The sequence below is a fragment of the Saccostrea echinata genome, unplaced genomic scaffold (genome assembly GCF_033153115.1).
Source record: "Saccostrea echinata isolate AGI-Se365-2 ecotype Australia unplaced genomic scaffold, CSIRO_AGI_Sech_v1 ptg000008l, whole genome shotgun sequence".
Taxonomy (NCBI): Eukaryota; Metazoa; Mollusca; class Bivalvia; order Ostreida; family Ostreidae; genus Saccostrea; species Saccostrea echinata.
Window position 1 is genome coordinate 5,911,622 of NW_026889757.1, and position 25,822 is coordinate 5,937,443.

General features: G+C 32.5%; 1 long non-coding RNA gene across 1 annotated transcript; it reads left to right on the plus strand.

Annotated features, from left to right (window-relative positions):
- Positions 1–10,900: 10,900 nt before the first annotated feature.
- LOC133181319 (uncharacterized) lies at positions 10,901–14,985 on the plus strand. The gene is made up of 3 exons (XR_009720457.1): positions 10,901–10,920; positions 12,231–12,402; positions 14,852–14,985. It is a non-coding gene; the product is annotated as an uncharacterized LOC133181319 (long non-coding RNA).
- Positions 14,986–25,822: the final 10,837 nt, after the last annotated feature.

Below are 25,822 nucleotides of genomic sequence, written 5' to 3' on the forward strand. Positions count from 1 at the left end.
CATCCTCCACAAATTAATAAATTATGGTAACTAAGTCATATTCCATTCTGTAGGTATAAAAGAATACACAAAATTACATCCTCAAGAACCTGGGCTGGGATTCATAAAACTTCTTAGTATATTCTTAAGTTTAAAAATTCACTTAAGATATATATTTTATACTTAAGTCCCCTAAGTATTACTTAAAGAAGATGGGCGTGTTTGGCGTGTGGTCTGCAGGAATCATGTGTACGAAACATTTATAGTTTAAATGTCCATGATTTGGTCGGCTGACCACAGCTGGACAGGCTTTACATAGCTACGCACATAGGAAAATGTTATATTTAGTTTGAAATAACATGTCAAATTCTAATATTTAGGTCCGCTTATCTTAGTAATCAAACTTTAACATAGTAATGCTTCATATAAATAATAAACACCTACAAGATAATAAGGGTATAGCTAGATGCAATGACAAGTACATGTGTATATTAAAGTATTAGTAGGTTGGAAGAATTGCTTTCGCTCTCGGTGCAATAGAACCAGAATTTATCCATTTTAAAATAAATCGATACAAAAAGTTAAACTGACAAAAGAATTGATTGCTTGTATTACAAAAATATTAACACTCCATGTGAGAATCGAACCAAAAATTTTCGTCTCCATTGCACTGGACGGGTAACGCATATTACTGAGCTATCATCGCTACACATTCAACTTGGCTTTTAAAACGACAATGAAGCACCGCATTTACACATTGGAATTCTTTGGGGAAAAAGTTCATTTTTTATGGTCTCTGGGTCTTCTCTCCATTTTTTACAAATGATTTTTTGTTTCTTTGAATTAGAATGCATACAAATAACATTTGAAAATCATGGAGAGATGACCCAGAGATAGCAAATTTGTAGAAAAACGTGTTTAAAAATGTGACATTTTGTACCAAATGAATCATCTAGCTTATTTTCAGATTATTTTTTAGCAAATCAAAATACAATTTCGGGAAAATTTTTCCCTTTCCGATTTCACAGGAACCCAAATGATCAAAAGAATGCTAAAATTTCGTGTGACAGATCAATAAATTTTTCACTTTTCAAGTGCGCCCAGATTCCTGTCGAATGCCAATCAAAAGCACCCTCGTTCTTTGGTAGAAATACTTAAGTGTAATTCATAAACATATTTAGTGCTTAAGTATTGACTTAAAGTTAAGTGTCCTCAGGTGGTGTCTTAAGTAGATAAGAAATACTTAAGTTTTCTTTATCAAAATAAAAATAATGTTTTACAGAAGGCATTTTACTCTTTCAGTAAGAAACCATGCTATTACATCCAACTAGAAACTTGTTTTGACTTTGAGATGTTTATCAACTGGTAAGATGCAGTATGACAAAGCTGTTTCAGTTGTGATGTAATACTCATGGTACTAAATACCTCCATCACAAAAGAGTGCGCTTTTTGTTCAGGAAATTGTATGCGTTGCTAGGGTGACTTAACTTAAGTGCTCTAATTTTCTCAGAATTAAACTTAGCTAAGAATTGCACTTAGAATTTATATGAATATGACTTAAGAATTTTTTCTTAGCTAAGAATTTATGTTATACTTAAGTGTGAAACTTGGCACAAATCTTAAGTATGTTTATGAATCCCAGCCCTGTGATGGAGGTATTTAGTTCCATGTGTATTACATCACAACTGATACAACTTTGTCATCACCATTGCACAATACTGCATCTTACCAGTTGATAAACATCTCAAAGTCAAAACAAGTTTCTAGTTGGATGTAATAGCATGGTTTCTTACTGAAAGAGTAAAATGTCTTCTGTAAAGCATTATTTTTATTTTGATAAAGAAAACTTAAGTATTTCTTATCTACTTAAGACACCTCCTGAGGACACTTAACTTTAAGTCAATACTTAAGCACTAAATATGTTTATGAATTACACTTAAGTATTTCTACCAAATTTAAGTAATACTTAGGGGACTTAAGTATAAAATATAAAACTTAAGTGATTTTTTAAACTTAAGATTATACTAAGAAGTTGTATGAATCCCAGCCCAGCCCTGTAAAATTTAAGCAATCCATGAAAATTGGTCCACATGAATTTTAATGATTCCAAAATATTATTGATTTTGGAGTAGAGACATTGGGTAGAAACCCACATTTGATAAAGTTTTGATATACAACGTGATCAAACATGAATATCTAATGATTCAGTGAAGAACACGTAGAATAACTGATGATAAAATGAAAAGCGTTTTTATTCTTTTGCTTACATAGTATTTATCATTGAGAGTGGACTGGTGGGTATCCACTTGTTAGCTCACCTGAGCCAAAGGCTCAAGTGAGCTTTTCTGATCAAAATTTGTCCGTTGTCTGTCGTCTTTGTTGTTGTCATAAACTTTTCACATTTTCATCTTCTTCTCCAGAACTACAGGGCCAATTTCAACCAAAATTGGTATAGAGTATCCTTGGATGAAAGGGATTCAAGTTTGTTCAAATGAAGGGCCACGCCTTCTTCCAAGGGGAGATAATTGCAAATTCCTGAAAAATTTATGGCATCTTTCAAAAATCTTCTTCTCAAGAACTACTTTGTTAGAAAATATGAAAATTATGTGGAAGTATCCTCAGGTAGTGTAGATTCAAGTTCTAATCATGACCCCCAGGGGTAGGGTGGGGCCACAGTGGGCGATCAAAATTTTACATAGGAATACATAGGAAAAATCTACTTCTCAAGAACAGCAAAGCCTTGATTGGTCATATTTATATGGAAGCATCCTCAGGTAGTGTAGATTTAAGTTTATTCAAATCATGACCCCCGGGGGTAGGGTGGGGCCACAGTGGGCAATCAATGTTTTACATAGGGAGCATCTTTAAAAACCTTCTTCTCAAGAACAGCAAAGCCTTGATTGGTCATACATGTATTTACATGGAAGCATCCTCAGGTAGTGTAGATTCAAGTTTGTTCAAATAATGACCCCCATGGGTAAGGTGGGGCCACAGTGGGTGATCAAAGTTTTACATAGGAATACATAGGGAAAATCTTTAAAACTCTTCTTCTCAAGAACAGCAAAGTCTTGATTGGTCATATTTATATGGAAGCATCCTCAGGTAGTGAAGACTTAAGTTTGTTCAAATCATGACCCCCGGGGGTAGGGTGGGGCCACAGTGGGTGATCAAAGTTTTACATAGGAATACATAGGAAAAAAACTTTAAAAACCTTCTTCTCAAGAACAACAAAGCCATGTTGGTCATATTTATATGGAAGCATCCTCAGGTACTGTAGATTCCAGTTTGTTCAAATCATGACCCCTGAGGGTAGGGTGGAGTCGCAGTGGGCGATCAAAGTTTTACATAGGAATATATAGGGAAAATATTCAAAAATCTTCTTCTCAAGAACAGCAAAGCTATGATTGGTCATATTTATACGGAAGCATTCTCAGGTGGTGTAGATTCAAATTTTATCAAATCATGAACCCTGGGGTAGGGTTGGGCTACAATGGACGATCAAAGTTTTACATAGGAATACATACAAGAAATCTTAAAAAATCTTCTCAAGAACAGCAAAGCCATGACTAAACAATGTTATTTAACGTATCATTTTAGGTTTACCGGTATATTATTTATCAGTTGATTAAGTGTATTGTCATATTATCATGGAACTGTCTGTGTATATTATATAATATTATACAAATGAATATATATTTAATACAAAAAAAAAGCCATGATTGGTCATATTTATATGGAAGCATCCTCAGATGTTTACAGATGTGATCTGATTTTGGATCAAAGTTCAGTAGCATTTTGAACTTGGGGTAAACAGTTTGAGTATGATATCTGGACATAGACAGTGAGCTGTGTGAAAGGTATGATTTGGACTCGATTTGACTGTATAGCTATAAGATTAGAAATTGAGGTCACCAAAACCTAGTCTTGATTTGCGACCCCCTTCAAAAGATTCCTATAATAAAACATGGACAGCTGCCATTCTTTTTATATAATATCGGAGGTACCCATCTCCTATCCGCAGCTCCTCCTATACCACTGAATAAAATTTAATGAGCCTTTCACAGAATCTTTATTACATAGTGCCATTGTGAGCTTCTATTTTACATTTCGATCGGACAGATATTTTGGCTATCCCATAGCAAAACATAGACTTAGCCAATATATACTCATATGGGAGTGGGGGGGGGGGGTCATTTTTTGAGCTCAGAGCTCACATTACCTCTAGTTTTAAATAGGTTAAATCTATAGTAAAATCCCATGTCTATCTATGAGGACACTGTAGAATTGAGTTGATTATCTTAATAAATTGGGGAATAAGGCACCCAACATTCTTTCAACTGCATGTGCGGATCTAGAAGGGGGGGGGTCTGGACCCCCACCCCCCTTGGAATTTGCCGAGTTACTAAAAGTATACACTGAAGTAAATAAAAAATGACTTTGGACCCCCCTAGAAAACGTTGACCCCACCATCACCACCACGAAATAGGTGGTTTTCACGTTTAGGAAATGATTTTTTTTTTTTGCTTGTCAAGAAATTTTTGGGTTGGAAATTTTTTTGACTGCGGTGGACCCCCCCCCCTCCCCCCGAAAAAATTCCTGGATCCACGCCTGAACTATATTATTCAACTAGATGCTGTCATAAGAGAGTAACACCTGCACAAAGAGATTGCATTTTGATATTCCCTCCTTCGTGAAAGAGGGGTTCTGGATTGGGGGGGGGGGAGCGTTGTTTTTCGAACCTTAAGGTAGTATGGGATACCTCCACGTTATGTCGTACTTCCGTTTGAAGTGTTGTTTGGTTTCAATTATCACGTTAACCTGGTCTTCTTCAATTATCACGTTAAACTGGTCTTCTTCATTTCATTCAAGAAGTAACTGTTTGGTCACAAATCAACTAGCTGTTTTATATATAGTCCCAAAACTTTTAGATGAATGCAATTGCTATGAATGAGACACGTCTTGGAAAGAGATTGTCCTTGCATTGTTTTCAAGACAATTCAAAGTTGAAAACTGCAATTTTTTTAAAGTTTGCACCATTTTTGAAATAGCACCCAGGTTATTTCAACCCTTGGAAAATAAAGAAGAAATCTTCCATTCGGATCTTTTAATTCAAAAATTTTTAAATGCATCTGATACCGGGGTATTTTTTATTTATAAATGTATTTTCAATTTGTTTATTTCACTTTGCTAAAATATTAGGATACATTCTAATTGTAGACCTTCCTGGAATATTATCCGTCTGTTTTCAGGAAACAAAGTTTTCCCAGTTTTTTATGCTTATCTTTTTTGTTAAAAATTGAAAAAATACTAAGACTTATTTCTTGTCATTTTTGTCTTTATATACACTTTATATTAGTAAACTCTTGTCTATAATATTAATCTTTTGAAAAAAGAATTATATAAGAAAAAAATCATTCTTGTATTTCTCGTTAAAATAATTTTTTTAAAAATATTTAAAATTACAATTTAACATACTGAAAGGGAGTATTTCAAATCCTCCTGGTAAATAAATATGTCGGAAAACTTTCGTCTGGTATCCCATACCACCTTGTTAATTGGCCGTAGGATGAAGTGAAAATTTTTGTCAGAGCCAGTGTTACTCAGGTGAGCATAGAGGCTCATGGGCCTCTTGTTCCACATTCCTCAGATGACTTATTTTATTACTGGAAGTATTCTCTGATCTATTGATGAATGATGAAAGCATTGACTGTTCGGTTCTTTTTGCAATAACGAAGAAATCACATTACGATATAATGCTTCTCGATCATGTTGACGCCCGTTTAATAGTCACCATCAGCCTGCTACGGCGATTTTAGGTGGCACACCATGTAAAACGTCTACAAATAGATGCATATTTTGATGGCATGAAAAATGGTAGTGTTGCAAAAACCGAAGAGATTTTGATTCTGTTTGGACGTGAATGTAATATATCGCACTATAATCTGTAGAAAAAATCCTATACATCTACAGGGTTGTAAGCATAAAATTACTTTTTGTAATCGGTCAGCTGTCTGCATTGTTTGCATGAATAAAGAGAGAATCATTTCGACAATATAATATTCCATTTAGGATGTATACATACACTTCAAATACCCCCCCCCCTCTCTCTCTCCAGATTCCAAAGTAGAATTTTTGCTACTTAAGGCGAAATTTGTTTATTTCTGTTAAGAAGTCACAATTATCATTCTTAAAACAACATTTATGCTGTTACTTAGATTCCTCAGGAATGGTTGTTCAATGTATTAAAAAGTAAATATATTTTTGAATACATATATGTTATCAGCATAATTTAAAATACTGGTTTATTACAAACATTGATAAGTATGGCTTCCGAAAATTGTATATGGAAATTTTAAAGATAAACTAAAAAAAAAAATCTATGTTCCTTAATATACTTGTCGTAATGGGAAAAGGATTCGGAGTTGTACAAATAGCAAGCAGAATGGAATCACTATAACTGAAAACAGTTTAGTGCTGTAAAAGCAAAGAATAAATATCCTCAAGGAAAGAATCATACATGCCAACTTTCCCGATTTAGGCGGGATCCTCCCGATTTTACCCTTTGATCCCGCTCTCCCGATCGGGAAAGCAAAATTGCCCTAAAGTCCCGATTTGAAAAAATTCAACCTAAAATTTCCGATTTTCCCTACCGAAATATTTTGTCAATCGGGATTTGACTATCAGACTTGTTTATTCAATGCACACAGATTAGTCTCTTTGTTTATTTAACTCATGCAGAGGTGTTAATTAGCACAGGAAATCACTTCTCGCTTGAACGCACACAGCAGTCCAGGTACAGGTAACATAGCCTGGGGCGGTTAGGGGATTAAACTTTTCAGTAAGAAGGGGTATGCATAGTGAAACACATAGATTTAGAGGTTAATTAAATATCATTTTAATAAAAACAAAAAATCAATACAGTGATATGATAAACTAACAACAAAATCGGAATTAATCCATGTTGATCGTTTTTTAAAAACGAAAGTAGAAAACAACAAAGCATAGCTGCTGATTTTATCTGCTTGTAATAAAAATATTGTAAAGTTTACCTGTTAAAATAAGATGAAAATAATTTAGATGAAACAACAAAGTCTTATACCTCAAGTACACTGAATCCCCCCCCCCCCACCCATGTAATATCACAAGGGAATACCCACACAACACTGCCAAGGTTATGCAAAAGTTCATCATGATTATAACAATTTTAATTTTTGTTTGGGATAGGGGGTATCCTTGTTTTAGATAATTTATTATCTCAAGAGTAAATTTATTTCTTCAAATTGTTTTGTGTGTGTGAAATACCGGTAATTAATCATCATGATGTCTAGTTATTTATAGGAAATAAAATGTCACTTCTGTTTAAAGTACATCCACAAACAAATTTTCTTATCTCTCTCTCTCTCTCTCTCTCTCTCACGCGCACACACACCCTCACACACACAATGCATTGCAATTTTTCAATATTTCTTTCAATTTAATGTCTAATTAGGAAATTCTAATTGTGTAAAATGTAAATATAGAATTTTACAAATGTTTCCCAGAAACTGTACAGTAACAAAATCTCATATATTTCTAAAACTTTGCAAAAAAATTTATTGAACTGAAAGTTGTACATTTTCACATTTCTCACCAAATTATGTGTCTTTTCAAACATAATGTTGTTAAACTAAACAGATATCACTTCTTTAGTGAGAGAGGTACCTATTTAAGCAAAAGATATTTGAATTTTGGAAGGAAAAAATTTGTTTGTATTATTTATTCTTAAATTGTATTAACAAGTGATATTGATATTATAAATTTAAAAAAAAGGGGATAAACATTTTATTTTCACGACAAAATGTCGCGAATTTAAAGCTTTGAAAATTGTTGTCACGTGCAAAATCCCCCATGGGAATTTTCAAAAGTTGGCATGTATGAAGAATAAATATCAGAAAAGAAGATAAAGCATCATTTTAAATTATTTGGAACTTCAACACGCCTGATTTTAGCAATAGTCTTATATGTTTTTCCTCTTAATGATGACTCGATACTTACATGTATTTTTTTAACATATTTTATTGAAGTAATCAATTGGATCGGAAACAAGTTCTGACAACTTACGAGTTCCCATCCATATATATATATATATATATATATATATATATATATATATATATATATATATATATATATATATATATATATATATATATATATATATATATATATATACATACAAATCATAAACTAATTAATATTATACAGCTATTTAAACCTACAGGATTCAACAATAAATCTGTGGACAGCGGCAAAAATGCCTTTATTCAGCTCAAGTGAGAAGTTTTCGTTGCCCCAAAGTAACGATACTTATCTTGGATCCGTTTTACAAAAGAACTTAGATTAAAGACATACGCAACGTACTTTAGCTACTGATAATTTTTCAAGATATTTTTAATTTAAAGGCAGAGATATTTTACCGGTTGGTAAATTCCAGGTGAAGGAGGGGCTAATTTCGTACAGGTGTGAATGCCTTGAGGGCTAGCAGTCTACCTGTGGTCGTTTGTCTCCTAATCCCTATACACAGGAAGTGATTTAATACACAGTAGAGTACCCAAGAAGTCAAACTTTACATGTATTGAGATTTTGAGATGATTTTAAATTAGAAATAAAAAAGTTATAAATAAAGTTTAATCTCAATGATTTTTAATACCGTAATTTGTAATTGCAGGGACCTATATACTAGTATATAGGTCCCTGGTAATTGTATGTGTGTCAAAGCATCCCCACCCATTACAAAAATTATTATTCAAAGTATTTGTTGAGCTTTGAAAAAAAGTTATTAATACCAAATTTTGATACATATTATTAATATCATAATTATTTCAAATACTAAAGGATTGTATATATATATATATATATATATATATATATATATATATATATATATATATATATATATATATATATATATATATGTTATCAAGCTAAAAATTCCATAGTAATACATCTTCTCTATTGTTATACCATGTGTGGTAAATATCAAAGGATCAAAAGTTAATTTGAAGGTCACCACAAGTGCCAAACAAGGTGTACACGGTATACACAGGGACTAGTAAGTAAATGTCAATCAAGTTCTAGCACCCAATGATGTACCTTAATGCACTTGATTGACAGGGGTGTACTACACAGACCAGGAATTTTTGAAGGTGGTGCTTAAAATCTCTGCCTTTAAGATTGTAGTGTCATCAGATGTCCGTAGACAAAAAATCAGCATGCATTACCAGGGGTTTTGAAAAGATATTAATTAATGAAAATTCTTCTATAATTCAAAGAAAAATATACAAAAATTGCTAAACATATATTCTAGATGTTTTGTTTATCCAAACTTGTTTTAGGGGAAGTGTACAACAGCATATATAGACATTAAAATTAGCACACAGTTCCTTTTGAAAGCATTGGAACTCTTCAACTCAAGGGAAAAAGACAATAAAGTTCAAACTACGTTGCGTATGTCCTTAAGACCAACAATTTTAGCCGTTTCTAACACCTTGCCTACCTAATATTTTTCCTTGCAAGTTACTTTCTTAAAAAAATCATTCCAAATTCTCAAAAAATTAGATATACATTTTCAAATTAATGTAAAGAAGAAAAAAAAAATCACAAAACATATTTTGGTCTCAGACATAAGTTCTTTTGTAAAACGGGGCCTGTGTGTTTTATTTTTCTTCCTAATACATGTATATTCAAATCAACAAAACACGAATTAAAGACGAAATAAAAAGGAAAACCAACAAATCTTAATGCGTCCATTCCCCCTTTAACAAATGATTTCTTAATGTTGGATCGGATAAGTTTAGACAAAGATTTAAATCTAACGATTATATCTATTCACCATTTTGACAATGTTTATTAGAAAATAATTTTTTAAAGAGAAATTAACCTCGTTTTGTAAGGATTTTATATCTTAATTAACTTCATGATAACTTCATGTTACATGTATCAACTGTTTTTTCTTTTTAATGAATAGTGCGAAATGAAACTCCTTCATTTTTTGTACTTTTCTAGTTTGATATTAACAAGGTAATAAAGAAATAGAACAAAAAATAATATATATACGTATTTAAACAGAACTGAAAATTTGGTAGAAAAGGCAAATGAATTAATGTACAGGTACACTCACCAACAAAAACAATACCGGTCAAAACATACATTTGATCCAGAATTTTAGGGCGAGAAATGTCTTGTTCTGTGTTTTTTGAACTGCTCCAGGGAATCCACACAGTCATAATGCTTCCATAAAAACATCTGAATTATGTCCATAATTAAATCATAATGAGAATACTTTGCTATATTGAAAATTAAATATTTGTTTTCCATTTCTCATTTCTAATGAAAAAGGGTGAATATAAGAACTATGATCAATCTCGCAAATCCTATTAAATAGTTTCAGCAAGTCTATATCGTTAAATCCCCGACATCGAACATAATCAATTTCGAAAATTGTTAAACCTGATTTTTTTCTTTAGAACAATTAATTGTAATAAATGTCAAAATTGAGTATATATACACCTTATTATATTCTATCTCCTTGATTATTTATTAAGAATAGATACAGACCCATTAATAAATGCATATAAGTGATTAACAGAAACTAAGTCTGGACAGACTGTGCTAATTTGGTCGTTCTCCATACAATATTTTACGACGACACCTTGAAACTAATCTAGAATTAGAATTAATGTATCCATAATGACTATTACATGAGTTTAATTATCATTTTATACCCTTGTAATCGTTGGACGGTTTTGATTTGCGTCGGGTGTTGTATTGATCTATTACACCATATACATCATATTTGACATGGGGGCGTGTCTTCTCCAAGACACGGTATAAGAGAGAACACTGAGGGGAAAAAATTGAAGGGTACGAGAGCACGTTCACTACAACAGGCCAGGAATTAGTGTAAGAAAGTTATATATATATATATATATATATATATATATATATATATATATATATATATATATATATATATATATATATATATATATTTCTCTGTTTATTCTTTTGCCATATTCATAAGCTTTCGAATAATAGTTTGGACAATTCACAATTTCGATAAAAATGTTCGCTGTTTCAATGAGTAAAGTGTATTGATATTCGTAAGATAGTAAAGACAAAGATTTTTATTAATATTCATACATTTATTAATTTTATGTATTCGAATAGAGAAATCAATATTTTCATATCTAATCTTGTGAGTGAAAGCAGATGTGTCCACTCTTATAAGTTAATGTCTTGGACCATTTGTCGCAGTGAGGGAACGGTGTTACTCAGGATTTAAGGAGGGTTTCCTTTCATATTTATTGTGTTTAAAATTTTGTGTACTTTTAATAGATTCGAAAAGACAATATTATCAAGTGATGGTATCAATTAAATTAAATTTGACAGTCTTATTTTAGCAGCAAGGTCAGTTCAAGGTCATTATCTTTTTTCTCTTTTCACTGAAGAAAAAAATTACTGTCACCAATCATGTGATGCCTACTTCTATTTTGAAATATTAAATGTTTTTTTCTTTTTGCGTAGAAGGATGATACATAAGATCTATCTGTTAATAATATTGCTAACCCGTATTTCCTTTAATTTTTTTTAAAATTATAAGGAAAATTTCTGATTTTTCTTTTGCTTCATTTATTAACTTTTTTCTTATTTTCACATGTTGGAGTAGTCATATAAAGCTGCAAAATGATACCAAAACATAAAACATTAATCGTTAAATAAGTGAAAAGAAAGGGTGTTTACTAATTTTTCACTCAAATCTGCTTTTTGGTTGGAAGCTTACAATGCTAACAAGATTGTAGATTGTCTGGAAATAAATATTTATTGCATATTTTCTTATTTTGCGGAACAGCGGCGAAGGAAATATCACGCTCTGCTTTTTTGACCTACTACAAAATACTGAATTTAATTCGTATCTTGAAACACTGAAAGGATTAAAGGATTTCCTGAAGTTAATGAAATTAATATTAAAGGACTTGTTTAAAATCCCTGCTAGATTTTATTAAACCAAGTTCCCCATTTCTATGTCAAGTTGTACATTTGTGAGAAAGATAGAAAAATACGATTTTTTAAAATCCTATCATCCAAACAAAAGACATTTAAGCAAATATAATTTGAATATTTTTAATTAGTCGGAAACCAGAGAAGAATCCCCTCTTAAGCTTAATGAAGACTTTCAAGTTTATAATTGATTTCTACTTCTACCCTTGCAGCACATTGAGAGGATGTTGAGAATTCTGTGCATGTTACTGATGGCCCTGTACCTCATTTCGTGCGTCTCCGCTTACGTCATCTACCGAGTCCCGGTCCCTGTCTATAGGAGACCTGTATATAGGACATTTTATCATCCAGACATTGATGATGATAATATCGTCTTCCTTCACGGTGAGTTGTCTTTTTATGATAATTCCCATGTTTCTCGTTGATGACAATCCATGGAATACACCATGTACAACATAGTTTTCAGTACTACTGAATTACTACTACAATGTAAAAGTACACGATTTATGTCGCTTGAACCTCGTTTTGTAGCCCCGGGTTCTGTGCTTGTCTTGGGAACGAGTGGTTCAACATGTTATGATCCAATGCTCCTTCCTTTCATTACTTTACACACTGTATTTTTTGTTGTCAAGATTTTCTTGCTTCATGATTTTTTGTCCGTGTGACAGTCCAATGAAATGTTTGTAAGTCATCAATATGATCGACATCGGTGTTTTTGAACAATATATGTCATATATTAGCACTCTCCGGAAAGATTGAGGCGGTTCCCCTGATAAGGATTTTTTTAAATACATTTTATACATCCTTATAAATCTGTACAATTGTCATCAATTTATTGGACATTATTGTGATATTTTGAAAGAAAAATTAAAATCTATGCGGTTAAACTTATTCATTTTACTTATATAAACATAACAAAAGTTGTTATTTTCATGGTTTTTGAGAAAAGTTTGTTTGTATCATCTGTCCTTAAAAGAAATCATTGTTGGCCAAATACTTTCCTTATCAAATAACCAATTTTATTTTAGTCGCAAAAAGAAAAAAAGAAAAAAAAAACAATCTAGCAAAATTATTAAGGGATATAATAATTGTTGTTATTTATTAGTTACGTCAAGGGGCATTATCCTGTTAGGAAACACGTGATTTGCAAAGTATGCTCACTAGTTACAATTTGACACCAGATTTTGGATAAAGTTGATATAGGAACTAAAAATATTTCTGTGGGGTGTGACCCCCCCCCCCACGCAAAGACCCTTTCCGAAGGCTCCCCTTTCCAAATCAATTCGCCTCCCCAGTGTTTAATACCTTCCGACTATCCTGTATTTTAATAGCAGTATCTTGTATATCAACATATGATTCAAGACATTCATTGCGAATTTCTATGGAATTCTTTAATCGAGCATTTGGGGATTAGAAACAATTTCCCTTGTCAGCAATTACATGTACTTCGAAAATAGCACGTGGAGAGTAAGGTAAATTATAGACTATAATTATTATAAAAACAATTAGAATGCTGATTGTTTTATTTTCAATGATATATTGAGAGAATTGCGCCCGCCAACTACACCCCAAGCTTAGAAGTGGAGAAACTGTGTACGTTTCCTATTAGTATGTTTCTACGCTGCTCTCAGCACGTATATTAACGAAGAATGTACGTGACAAATAGCACGTTTCTCAAAACTGAATTATACGAAGATTAAATAAAAAAAAAAAGAATGACACACATTTTTTAATGAAATTCCTCGTTTTTCATAAAGTATTGCGAATCGGTTTTTGATTCATTTCTCGGAGAGCAAAATAATTTTATATCTAATTCTCGATACCTCGTAGTCCGCGGAAAAACTTCGAGAGAATCGAGAGTTTCAGCTTTCAAGAGGATAGAATTTTCCGGGATGGTTGACGGTTTTAAAATAAATTTATGATTTTCATAATTAGGTTACACACGTGCTTTAAAAAGAATACTCTGTACAGATCTGAGTGTCCATTTTTTTTTAAATGGTATAAAAGAAAAAAAAAATTATATTTTCATTATTTGTTCATATTATACTTTCATGTAGATATACTTGAATTTGATTCGTCGAGAAAATATAATGAATAGTGCATGTAGCTGAGGGTAACAATGAAATTTTTCACTCCAAGAAATCCATTGTCAACCTCGGCTACGCTTCGGTTGACGATGGATTTCTTGTGGTGAAAATGTTCAATGTTTCCCTTAACTACATGTACTATTTATATACTGTTAATATCAAAAATCGAACAAAGTTGTGTAAGTAGTCGTCATATTGACAATGATGCTGTTATGCATAGTTTCTGCATTTTTTTAATGAAATGTCTTTCTTTGCTAATATAGAAATTAACGGTTGCAGCTATTGTAGAGAAAATACATAGCCCGCGTAAATGTTTTCTGCACAACTGCAACCTTAATTTCCGTAGTGTCTGTAAGATTTGCTATGGAAAAAAATATTTGATCAGTCCTTTGATAGCAAGTTAGATATATTAACTTTGAGTGTTAACCAACTAAGCTATTAACTTAAGGAACTGGGTGCATAATCCAAAGAGAAGATTAACAAACGAAAACCATTGTATAAATTCATTTATTTTTATATACATAAGTATAACATTATAATCAAAAGTAATACTTATAAACATATTGGACTCTTCTTATTTATGATCAAAAAAAAAAAAAAAATACAATCCAGTTTTAAACCAGCTTCAAACTGAACTGTTTATGTATACCGCGCGCAACATCTTTTAAGAAACATTGATTTAATTTTATATATTAAAAAAAAAACTGTTTCGAACATCAGCTAATTTTCTCTTCTTTTTTCTTTAGGTTAAAAAAACACAAGAAGTTGTACAGAATGGAATGATGCATGAACTCTGCGGTGTGGCAACGGTTCATCTGTGTATTGCGCAATAATTGTTATTAAATTATTTTGTCTTTTTTGATATCGTATTTTTGTCAATTAAAATAGGAACTATAATATATATATATGTGTGTGTGTGTTTTTCTCTTTCGAGTTGCATGACGCACATTTTAGATATTTTATGCATTAAAAACATACTCATGCATTCAAGCACCAGTAGCCTTTGAAATCAATAGCCTCAGTAATATTAATGTTCGGTCATATTTTTTGAAAATTTTTTATTGATGATACAGAAAACTTTCATTGATAATATAGAACAGATATTAAATAAATGTGGAAAACTGCTCAATATTAGACAAAATGAGCGGTACATTTCGTTTGACTGAGTAAAGTTATCCGTCCCTGGATTCTGGTGCTTCTCAAAGAAATCACTCAGTCCGAGCGAAAAATTGGACCCAACTGAAAATCAATGTATATAAATGTTTTCAAAATAGGTTGTTGTGTTTGTATTAAATAGTCAACACTCGATCTAACGACAGCTTGTAATTGCAAACAAGGTCATTGTATTGACCATTGAAATGTTTACTTAAAACTTATTTGTTGATACCCTTGTAACATCGAAGTATTTGTCAGAAGCCTGCATTGGTTTAGAACATTCTTTAGTTCTCGAATTAACGGAGGCATAAACACTATATGCAGGTGGTAAAAGTATATTCTACATAAATCAGGGAAGTTGAAAATAGAAAAGTTGAATCATGTTCACTATAAAAGTTATGTTAGTTAACCATCCATGTCTTTCTTAAGTAAAACATCCAAATATGAATCAGATTGGTCAGACTCTTTGGTTTCTTTTATTAAGAGGTTAGTGGGATATCAAATCAGTGTATGAATGAAAATAAATAATGTTAATTGATAAAACATCGTCGGTAAATGAAGGCCGCAACAAGAGACTTCTTCAATTCATATAGAAGTTTTAGAATAAATTCTGCTCCATCAGAGAGCAAGAAAGGACTGCAAATAAAGGGGTACAATTTGTACCCATGGGAACTCTTACAGATTGTTGGAAGACCTGGGTCCCGTTTGAAAAAAAAACAAAAAACTTACGACTAAGACCAAAATGTAATTTTGTGAATAACTTTCTAATTTACTTTTATTTGAAAATGGCTTTAATCTTTTATATGAAAAATTAAGAAAGATATTTAAATGTAAGCAGTTTTTAACAGAATCATTCATTTTGCAAGATTTTACAATCAACCTAACCTTTTGATCATAGTCGTAAGGTCTTTTGCAAAACGCGCCCCTGATCTCAAAAGACTACATAGATATTGTTAATTTCATAAATACCCCCCCCCCCCCAAAAAAAAAAAATTGTCAAAAAACCTTAATGAAACATTTCAACAAATAATTTGTCTAAAACAGACTATGATTTCTTTTTTATGCCAGTCTTTTTTTCCCCCAGAGATGAATTTGCGAAGTTAGAAATAATGTAATCAAATCAATATTTTTCCTGCCTTATGGTAAATCCCGTTCAGATGGGAACTACATGCTCGTTTTATTATACACAGTAGAGGAATACCAGCTTGTCAAGTCACTGTGCAAAAACACACAAACCTGGAGGGCAATTAGAAAAATGAAGCCTCGGTTATGTCATAATTATGCTGTGAACCCAAAAATCTAACTTGCAAAGATTTTGTCAAAGACGTGCAATTTGATTGATCACCACCTCAATCCTCCATATATGACTAGCCTGGTCCTACTACGGAATGAAACAGTTGCCATAATCAAGACAACAATTACTGATGCCAATAGAGCATTATTATACAAAAACAAGCAGGAATTGTCATAGAAGCTTCTTCCTGCCACTGGTGAGGGACTACTTAATATATTATTTCATCATGTTCGTCAAATCTAGATTGTATTGAAAGTGTACCAAAGATATGAGCTGCAAACTTGGGTTTGTTTATTCCAGATTCTGCAGATTCAAAGACCCTTGAAACATCTGCTGTTTTGGGGCTGGAAAAAAAACAACAAATGCCTTGCAAAATGGCTTTAAATATTCTTTTACGATTAAAATGATTAAAAATCTGTGAAAATGGCCTAGCCATTCCTGAGAGGATGGTGAAAATGTTCACAAGTTTACCGTTTTTGCAATACATGTACTAACAACGCCAGACGACAGACTGAAAGGATAGTGCTCAATGACAATTTAACTAAGTGACCCTAACGACGTAACCCGGGTGACTAATAACTTTATGATTTTGAGCTAAGTAGCCCTCAATTTTACCTTGATCTCTTGTTGCACTTTTTAAAATGTTGATTATTTATGTTTTTAAACAGTCCTGAGTTGTAAAAAAAAATCTCCATTTTTTCAATTTTTGTCATCTGGTACTATGGCAACCAAGTCATATAGCAACCAAATTATGCTTTATTTAGTTTTTTGTGTCTGCCATTTTAATGAGCAAAATTACATCAAATCAAGCGTTCCAAAGAATTTTCAGTAGTTACAGAGAAAAGATTTTGAAATGAAAAGACCTCTTTATTGCCAGAAAAATGACATTTTTTGAGTGAAGAAAGGTCAAATAATTGACCATGCGAATTAATTTGAAACTATTTTGCTGTCACAAACTTTAATGTGTCTATTCAAGATGGAAAAAGATTGTGTTTGTTCACATAATTTATTTGAATAAAAATATTAGAGGAAAAATTTATTAATGTGTTGGACGTGATAATAGTGCAAAAAGGTCATATTAAATGCTTTTTGTTTTGATTTTTAATTAAGCTATGTGTGTAGATTCTAAAAATATACTTTTGATAACAGGAGCCAGCCTCCTTAAGCGATATTGGTGAGAACTAGAAGATTGCGCTATTGATAAGTTGTGGTTTTGACATTTAAGGTATCCGATCCACAATAGCCTCAGATTCAATGAATCTGAATGCATAACAGATATATATTGGCTGAATACTCGGTATATGTAGACATAATCTTCATGTTTTAGTATCAATATGTAAGAGCGGAATGTGTCCTAATTTTTTACCTTTGTCCTGTCCTTGAAGAGTTATCCCCCTTTGCTTTTAATCAATAAAAATCAATTCTAAAACAATCCATCTGGCAAAAAATTAGTTTTCAATCGTTTTTCTATTCTTAATAATTAAATACATCTTTCCACCAAAGCATTTTTTTGATATTCTTAGTATTTAAATTTTTATTTTCAAAAATTTGCTTGTCCCCATAGACCTCAATGCATTCTTTATTAATTAATTACTGCTTTGGTAATTATATTTTTGAAAATTTCTCCTGGTAAATCCTTTTCTACTCTAAAATGCTTTGAATTAATTTCCGAGTATTTAATACAGGATGGATATTTAAGGTTAGAAAATTATGTCCTTTTATGGATCGGATACCTTAATTCGCAAGTATCGAAAATCGAGTTCAGTTGGGGCGGCGAAATTTCCACTTTTCATATTTCGGACTAAACAGAGGGATATCAAAAACCACATGTTCAGTGGATATCACACATTGGATAAAATTTCATATGATATCCCACAGATGTGATTTTAAATACGAATCTAAACGCCAACAAAATGTGAAAATATTTTAGGCCATCGTATCTATATACATGTATTCTTTTTAATTTTAGTACAATTGACTGAGCTACAACAATAACCCAACGGTGTTTTCTACGGACTTGATTCATAGAAAAATAAATCTAAAAACAGAATCACACACTCTGTGAAAGTGTATTGCGCTCTCACAGAAAAGTGTGCGATTCGTTTTAAAGCTTTATTTTCCAATTCGAAATGTATGCTACTTTTTGTACTTTTTCCATTTTTGATAAACTAGAGAAATCAAACTGCATAAGGAATCAGACACAAAAACAATTTTATGTATATTAAAAGATATCTTATCCATCTGAAGGGTGGGTCGGAACTCTTTGCTAGCAAAAATGAAATAATGCAATTAGAAGATGGTTGAAGGTTGTGTCCATCGTTAGACTATGTAAACCTCCTAAAAAAAAGAGCTTTGTATAAAAATATAGGAAATTGCATTCAGTTTTACAAGTGGATCATTTGATTATTTCATTACCAAATAATGATTTATGGCTAGAAGAAATATATTTCATATTTTAAGGTGGATCTGTTTGGTAATGTGTAATGTTTATTCTACTAGACAGACAGGTCTGTATACAAAGAGCGAGGTTTAAGGAAGGTTATATTTGGCCCCGTGGATTTCTGAAAAATCAATACTAGTCAGGTTTAGTTGAAATCGCAATAAATATGATTTGAAGTTTTGAACTCATTCTTACCACCTAATAAAAAAAAAATTAATTTTCTTGCCAATCTATGTATCATGATTTAAAAATTGTGTCAGGAATTAATAAATTGTGTCTGTAAATTGTGTCAGGAATTAATAAATTGTGTCATTGTTCCCATTTGCTGATATTTTCTTCAAAAATTGTCAAAATTTCAAGATTTATATCTAAATAGAGAACAACCTACGGTCTAAAAAACAAGTTTATATACTGGGAAAAAACTGTTATTATAGCAAATACATGTATATACTTTTGGATCGAGGGTTGTGCTCATATTTTAATTCTTTATTGAATGTACCCAAATAGCACAACTTTCCGTAAAATTCAAGAACTTTGCAATTTTACAAAGCTCGTTTTCGAATACGTGGACTCAGCCTCTAAGGAGGAACTTTCTTACATTTATTAAAATCCCCAGGTCTCTACTTTATATTAATGTTTGAATTAGGTGATAATTCAATTCTAAATATGAAGTGAACTTTTCATATTGTGCTAATGATTAAATTTTATGTGATTTATATAACGCAGCCACGTAGGGATTGAAAATGTTTAACTGAGGACCGATTCATAAGAAAAAAAAATCACAAAAATTTTATGAATAATTATGTGTATAAAATTTGCTACGAAAAAATACGACTTTGTTACTAGTCTAATATATGTTCTGTCCTTTGACAGTGTGTCTAGCAAATTGGGTACAATGACTTTGTGAGTGTTAAGGACAGACGATACGCTCCTCAATAATATATAATTTTTTCTAAGATTTTGTCATTGAAGTATTGCTACTTTAACATGTTTACTCGCAAAAAATTGAAGTACCTTACCAGGCGTTTGTGCAAGATACAAGAGGATGTTTTTCCAATAAAATCCCTTTGGAAAAAAACTTGATTAGCCAATAACACATGTTTTAGTGTTTCAATTTTTTAAAGACAATTTGAAACCAATTTAGAAATCCGAAGGTAATTAAAATTTTGAATATTTTCCACACAATACCAAGATATACAAAACAGAAAATTGAGGAACGTATCGTCGGACCTTAAACAATATTAAACTATTAATGTAAAGGCTTGGATGCCTGGATTACCCAAAGTGAACCTATCAAACGAACGTCATTGTATATTAAATCTATTTATTTTTATATGTATTTGGCATTTATAGTCAAAGGTATATCAGTTATTTAACTTATATAAACCTCATTAAGACGTCATCAAAAATCCCAATAATAATAATAATAATAATAATAAAAATTATAATCACATTTCGTCGTAATAAATGTGATAGCGTTGGGTTTTATTAGTACCAGACAGCTGAATATTACTTCACGCTACAACTACATATCTAAGGAGAAAATAGTCACTGTATGGATTCACAAGATGATTCGTTCCAACATAAAAATGCTTAGAGTTGGTCAAAGCCTTAATGAAAAGTTGGACACATTTTAAAAGTAATGTGTTTAAGTCATGACCATGCTTATGCATTCCTTTGGTTTTTGTTCAGAGATGAAGAGCGCAGTTAGAAATAGAAATGAACAGCACGTAGTATCGGGGGAGGGGAGGGGGAGGGGGCTTCCCCCACTTTTTTCAAACATAACCTTTTACTGTTGCAAATGTACATTGAAACGCGTGTTGGCCATCCCCCTAGTTTTTGTAGCAGTATAGTAAAATCAAGGTTATGTGGCATTGTATGAATAACATGTGGTTGTGAAAGAAGTTGGAACCCCAAACCCCCGAAATATTATTTTGGAATTTGGACATTTTTGGTTTTTCAAAGATTTTTTCGGATAAGTTTTCCAATTTATTTTTTTTTGCTCCCCCAGGCCTTTTTCAAAAACGATACTTCACGCCTGATGAAAGGGAACTGTTACATTTTTTCTTGCCTATATATAGGAAAATTCTATTAAATGGAATCTTCATGCTCAAGAAATCCCTGAGAAAAAGAAAGCACAAACCTGGTGGGGCAAAAAATAACTCCTAATATACCTCGATTATCTTATGATGATGTGAACATAAAAATACTAACAGCCTAAGATTTTGCCTCGGTTGATCTCGACCGTATGTGGCTAACCTTGCTAAGGAGTGAAACTTTCGTAAATGGCAGACAATAATGTCTGATGTTACACAAAAACAAATAGAACTTGTCAGTCTGATTCCAACCACTGTCGTGGGATAACATTATATTGAAGTCATCGTGTTCGTCATATTTACCTTAAACTACATAGTACAGAAAGTGAACCTAAGATTTGAGATGCATACTTTGCTTATTCCAGATTCTACAGATTTATAAACTCCTGAAACATGCTGATTTTGTACGAAACTAAATATGGGCATGCCTTGCAAAAGGGATATTTTTACTTAAATAAAATATTAAAAGAAATTTACCAGACGGTAAAAGGTTATAAATTTCTCTTAGGAAATTTGACTGTCAATTATGTGGAGCTTCACAAATAGCTTTCCCAGAAACTTGCCTGACAAGCGATTTTTTTTTTTACTATGAATTGGGGTGGGGTGGGTGTGGGGGGTTAATTGAGGATGATTTGCATAGAAACTGCTGCTTAACATGTCACCGCATGCAAAATGGGTTATAGACTACATACGTTTTTCGGACATAGAAATTGTTTTGGGAAATAAAGACAACTGGAATTTCAGGCAGCCTTTCCAAGAGAAGGGAAAATGTTTAATTTTTCTAATATTATACTTACGTATTTTATCACATAATTATTGTTATAAATATTGTTAATAAAATGATGAATGATGTTCGACTTTTATTAGTTTTGAAAAAGAAACTTTAATATGTTGATCCTTCAAGTGTTCGTGCATTTAATAAATGCCTTTTCAAGAAAAAAATGTAAATTCATTATTTTTTGCGAGTACTTACCGGTATCTCGAAATGGCTCTTAAACGTCAAATTGCGAGAGCAATAATTAGCAAGTGGACGGTTGTTCAAGAGGTTTTACATTGATTTCAGCACCCTAAAAATAAAAGCGAGTAATTTTATTTCGCATGTAAACCTTGCGAAATTACGCGATAATTCCTAGCGTATATTTAGGAATCTACAGTATATGAATTCAGATTCTAAGCTTTTAAGTTTTATGCACCGAAAAAAATATGAAAATGACACTTGAAAAGGTTTACATGTATTAGTACTTAGAAGAAGTAGAGAACATAAAGGAAATAAACTCTACAGAAATAAGGACAAAGAACCTTCTGTTCTTGAGAAGGTTTTAATGATTTACGTAAGGCAGTGTAAAATGTTGACTTTCCTTTTAAAGCCTTGATATGAATAAAGAAGCTGCATTTCACGGGGATCCTTTAATAATATATAAATATTGCATGTAGTTGAGTGTAACATTGCTGCGCCTCGGTTGACAATGGTTTTCGAGGGGTGAAAAATTTCAATGTTACACTCAACTACATGCAATATTTATTATATTATACTGAATGTTTTATACAAATACGTATAACAGTGAACCGTGCGCGCATAAATTCTGCGCAGTCACTATTTTTTGGAATGTCACCCGTCGTCAAGCAATATTGACTGTTGCTAAGCTGGAGGGCGTAGCTTCATCATTCAGCGGCAATCTAATTAAAATTAGATGTTCTGAATCCGCTTCCGCTTCTCAAACATCTAACAACATCCCATTCGGGGTCACGTCAGAGAGACCTTTCGATTGTGAATAAACATAAAAAATTCGGCCAATCAGATTCAAACTTCTGTACACGATTCTAAAATTAGTTCCACGGTTACATGATGCTCAGTAGACTGTCTTACGTTGAATTAAAGTAATTTTGGTGTAAATTGAACGTATAGTCTGCCAATCTGGCATTCTTACCTGAATAAAGCAAACGAAAATGCACAAATACGTCTATATATCCCGCACGTCACATTCATATATAGCACGCCTGCACGGTCTTTACCATGCATATTTTGTTTACTACGAAACTTCTCGGGTATTTAGGTTTGGCAGTAAAAAAAGAATCGCATCCGAACTATAAGCCAAGATTTCGGAGACGGCGATTTCATTGGGTAATCGAAAGGTCGCTCTGACGTGACCCCGAATGGGATGTTGTTAGATGTTTGAGAAGCGGTAGCGGATTCGGAACATCTAATTTTAATTAGATTGCATTCAGCGGGTAACAGTGTTTTTTAACAAATGTTTCTCGACGAATTAGAGCGCTCGCTCCGTGATCGGGAGGTCGTGAGTTCGAATCTCGGCCGCGACAGACCTAAGTCGATAAAAAATAGGTAGCAACTGTTCCTTCGCCATGCGCTCGGCACTTTGAAGTGAAAGTTGCGGGTCCTTCGGATGAGACCTTAAAAACCGAGGCCCCGTGTCACGGCAGGCGTTGGCCGATAAAGATCCCTAACTGCTCAATGGCCCTGAGTGCCGAGTAAAGGTCAAAATTTGTAGCCCTTCACCGGTATATGGTGACGTCTCTATATGAGTGAAAAATTCTCGAATGGGACGTAAAACAATATACAATCAATCAATCAATCGACGAATCAGATTCAACTAATTTACATGAAAGTATAATATTGATTAATATGACTTTCTGTAGCCCAACTGTTCTAAAAATTTTTGACATGTTTATTACTAAGTTAAATTGTGTCTCATTTCCCTTTGTAACAATGGTTAATAACATATACCTTCATCACCTGCACACGGTGTATATATCTCTCAGTTGATTCGATACGCAAGAGCATGCTCTACGTATGTACAATTTCTAAAACGAGGTAAATTATTGACAAACAAATTGATGAAACAAGAATATCAGCTGTCTCGTTTAAAGTCATCATTTCGTAAGTTCTATGGTCGATACAATGACCTTGTCAGCAAGTACAATTTATCATTGAGTCAAATGCTGACTGACGTTTTTCATACAAATTGTTAGACTATTATTTACACATTGAATTGTCGACGGATTTTCCCGTTATTTCCCGATCATGACAAGGAGCACACGGCGGGTGTGACCGGTCGGCAGGGGATGCTCACTCCTCCATGGCACCTGATCCCACCTCTGATGTTTGGAGGTCCGTGTTTGCTCTGCTCCTTTTTTGTATTGTTTGATGGACTTTTGAGCCTGAATACTGTTCGTTATCTTCATATATTTCAATCTTAAGAAACAGAATTTTGAAGATTTTTTTCTGTGCATTCCTATGTAAATCTCTTAACCCTATTATTAACCCATCATAATTCTAGGTGCCAGATATGAACAAATCTTAATCTATGCTTCATATGGATGCTTGCAAATTATCATTACTAACTGTGGTTTCTCCGGCCCTGGGATAATGAAACATCTTAAGCGTTTGTCAAAACCTTTTTGTTATACTACTGTAAAATGTTGTAGAAGTCAAGCATACCAAAATGAAAATATTTTTAAATATTGCTTTACAAAAGTGTTGTTATCTGCAAATTTAGATATTAATTCAGAAATTTATAAACATTTTACAGGCAACTGAAAATTTGACTTTAGTCTCATGATCTTGGGGCCAGCTCTTGAGATATTCAAAAGTTCGTATATTTCCCGGTATATAATCCAATGTTAAATTTTGACTTCTGTTTTAGCACCAAAACCCAGAGGCCAAGACATGAACAAATTTGATTTTACATTATATATGAATGTTTCCCATAGCAATATAACTTATTATAGTCCTAATTTCTTGAACATATATTTTTATGTACAAATTTGACTCCTTCTTTGCCAAGTTTGGTTAAAATTGGCTCAGTGGTTCTGAAATACAATTTACTGTGGAATCACCATTGTTTGGGGGGGGGGGGCAATGTTCGTGGATTTCGTGGGTCACCCTTACCCACGAATTTTCATCCCCACGAACGTTTATTTTGTAAAAATATTGATTCATTGAATCTTCCGTATAAATAAGAATCCCACGAAATTACGTCCCAACGAACAAATAAGATTTTGCTTGTCCACGGACATTGACCCACACGAATGCAAATGATTCCACAATACTCAAATCTGACTGAAAGTAAAACGTTTGAGGTAAACCACGTTTTATTTTATGTATAAATCCACAGGTGATTGAAATTATTTAACGAAACAAATAATAATACTTGACAACAGGTAACATCATAAAAATTATCACATATTCGATGTGGTTATAAGGATAATTCATTTGAAACATTGATTTTTTATAAAGAGGATCGATTAAAATCACAGACGTATGTATTGCTATATATCTGACATTCAGCTTAATAAGATAAAACTATAATTTGCATAACTGAAGGTAACAACTGAAATTGTCACCCTGTAAAATTCTAGGATCCTTCTCACTGGCTGGTGCCAAGGGTTTTCTTGACATGACAGTTTCAACTGTTACTCTCCTGTCTGTGTGACGTAATATTAAAACACAATGGATTGAAGATTTACAAAAAATTTCCAAACTAAGAACTTACCGTCTTTTTAAAAATCAATATGAACTGGAGCAATACGTCAGTATGGATTTACCGAAACCTGTCCGATCAGTTATGGCAATGTTTCGTTGCGGTGTATTACCACTTCGAATTGAAACTGGACGTTATAAATCTGAGCCACCCCAAGACAGAATTTGCCAGTTTTGCGAAAATAACGAAATTGAAAATAAAAAACATTTTTTTACTACACTGTAAATTATATG